We start from the raw sequence: 2,827 nt of genomic DNA, 5'->3' as shown, positions 1-2,827 counted from the left end.
TATTTATTTATTTATTTATTTATTTATTTTAAGTCGACCAAAGAGGGATAGAGTGAGATAGAGAGAGAGAGAGAAAAAGTGAGAAAGTAAGCTGCCAGGTCCAGGACTCGAACCATGGTTGGCCATGTGGGAGTCCAGCACACTTAACCACCACACCACCTGTCAGCTCCTCATTACTTTTCCTTGACTAGTTGCTCTGACTAGGACTGCTAGTACTATATGAATAGAGGTTGCAAGAGTGTACATACTTGTATTAGATTGCCTTGTACTAGATCTTAGAAGGAAAGCATTTTTTTTTCCTATTTACTTTTTAAGAGAGATTTTTGCTATAAGGTGTGTGCACTCACCAGAGAGACATAAAGTGAGAAATCATTTCCCATTGGGGGGATGGCCATGCCACAATCCCTTCTCCTCCAGTCTCCTTTCAAGATTTTGGGCATGTGCGCACATGCACCAGGCATTAGTTTTAAGCTGCCAGATATGGGACTCGAACTGTGGTCAACTATGTGGGAGTCCAGCAACATAACTATTACATCATCTGCTGGTCCCAGAAGAAAAGCTTTTAAGTGTTCTCCCTCTGATTATGATGTTACCTGTGGGATTTCTTTTTTTTTGTTTAAATTTTTGCCATAGGGTGCCTGTGCTTGCCAGAGAGAGACAAAGAGAGACAGAGAGAGCAGGAAAGTGAGAAATCACCCCCCAGTGGGAAGGGATGATCATACTTCAATCCTTTCTCTTCCATTCTCCTCTCAAGATTTTTGGCACACACATATATATGACCAGCGTCTTTCCCAAGCCACCAGGTCCAGGATTCAAACCACAGAGTTGGCCATGTGGTACTCAGTGTCTGCTGACCCTGTGAGATTTTTATATATGACCTTTATTCAGTTAAGTTCTGTCTGTATCTATTTTCTAGAGAGTTTTAATGATGAATGAATGCTAAACTTTGTTAAATGTTTTTTCTATGTATATTGAAATGCTCAATTGCCTCTATTTTGTTAATGTAGAGTGTCACATTGATTTATTTGTATATACCATTCTTGCATCTTCCAGCACCTCTAGAATCTAGTCATCATGATCCAGTCACTGTTCATCAGGACCAAATTCTAAAACATGAACTTTTGCTGAACAAATCATATCCACAACATATATCAATAAGGTCCATTTGGTCTATAGTGTTAAAGTCAGTAGTTCAGTTTCTGTCTAGATGTTCTATTAATTATTGTAAGGGGAGCATTGAAGTCCTCTACCATTATTGTATTACTGTAAATTTTTACTACCTGACCTGTAACAGAAAATTGTTGCTTATCCCTGTTTTAGATCATAGCTGACAGTTCAACAAGTTATATAAAATGTCTTGATTGTAGCAACATATAAAAGTGATTTTGCTGAAATGAAGACAACAAAAATAAATGTTATGGAATCAATAAAAAATAATTCCCAAGTTATGTATATCCTGTTACTCATTCAACTATTTCTGACTCATTGAAAGAACAATCAGACATGTATAAACATAATTAAATTCAGGCATCTTTGCTATTATGCTAACTTTCAATAGTACTAAAGCCATAGCTTTACACATATTTACTGATTTTTGTGTTTATAAAGATAAAGGTGTCAAATAAGAGATAGAACATATTTTTTGACTATTTATTGCTTTGACTTACAATTCTTAATTACTAGGCATAATGGTATACAGGCCTCTGTTTATATTTTTGCTCTGGGGCTCTCAGATAATAGAGGGGATCTGAATGAGGCTTGGTAAGTATGTCAACACTTAGCTGTCAGGAATCACTTTTTTGTTTGTTAGGGTGTTGTGCTCTGAGCAAAATCTCTGAGAGGTTCTGTCAATGTGTAATATGCACAGCAAAGACTACCTGTCTGCCGCCACCACAGAACACTGAGAGAGGAAACCAGTGGGACACTTGCAATAGACTGAATTGCATCCTCTCAAAATTCATAGTTGAAGTCATAGCCCTCAATGCAAATATATATAAAGATAGGGTTTTTAAAAAGGAATTATTTAATTGTATTATTATTATTGTTATTTTAATTTGCTAAAGGCCATGTGCATTCCTGAGAGAGAGAAAGTGAGAAAGCAAGCTGCTAAGTCCAGGACTTGAACTATGGTCAGCCATGTCAGAGTCAAGGGTCTAAACCACCACATCACCTGCTGGCCCTGAGACAGGGTTTTTAAAGAGATAATTATGGGATACTTACCTGGCGGGGGAGATGCCATGATCACTAAGGTGTATTTCCCAGGGCGAGGTTTATGCATTACACTCTGGATGTGCTGACCCCTGCAATTTCCCCAAATGTGGGAAACTCGACTGCATAATTTGTGGTAGTGGGGGACTGCATTTGCCCTTTCCCCTGTTATATTTGAAAAAGAGAGAGAGAGATAATTATGGTTAAATGAAGTCATAAAGATGAAGCCCTAATCTGATAGGACTATAGACTTATAAGAAGAGGAAGATCTCTTTCTCTCTTTGTTTCCTGCTCTGTCATGTCAGAACACAGTCATAAGGCAGCCATTCACAAGACAACAAAAGGGTCTTTACCAAAAAACAAACCTTACTAGAATCTTCGTCTTAGACTTTCTAGCATCCAGAACTGTGAAAAAATAAGTGTTTGTCATTTAAGCCACAAGTCTATGGTATTTGAATATGGCAGTTCAAATAGATGAAGAGGTATTTTGGTAACATGAGGAGAGGTGCTACTGTTAAACAAAAATGCGTAAGAATGTGAAGATGACTTTTTGAGCAGAGTTGTGGTAGAAGTTTGAGCAAAGCCTAAACCTAGAAAGACAAATTACATTATACCTTCA

General features: G+C 37.6%; 1 non-coding gene across 1 annotated transcript; it reads left to right on the top strand.

Moving 5' to 3' along the window:
- The first annotated feature begins 2,212 nt into the window (after positions 1 to 2,212).
- LOC114006684 (U1 spliceosomal RNA) lies at positions 2,213 to 2,376 on the top strand. The gene has a single exon (XR_003548384.1). It is a non-coding gene; the product is annotated as a U1 spliceosomal RNA (small nuclear RNA).
- Positions 2,377 to 2,827: the final 451 nt, after the last annotated feature.

This window comes from Tupaia chinensis, unplaced genomic scaffold, assembly GCF_000334495.1.
Source record: "Tupaia chinensis unplaced genomic scaffold, TupChi_1.0 Scaffold149560_1, whole genome shotgun sequence".
In the NCBI taxonomy this organism is placed as follows: domain Eukaryota; kingdom Metazoa; phylum Chordata; class Mammalia; order Scandentia; family Tupaiidae; genus Tupaia; species Tupaia belangeri.
The sequence above is the reverse complement of the archived record's forward strand: the minus strand, read 5'-3'. Positions and strand labels throughout refer to the sequence as shown.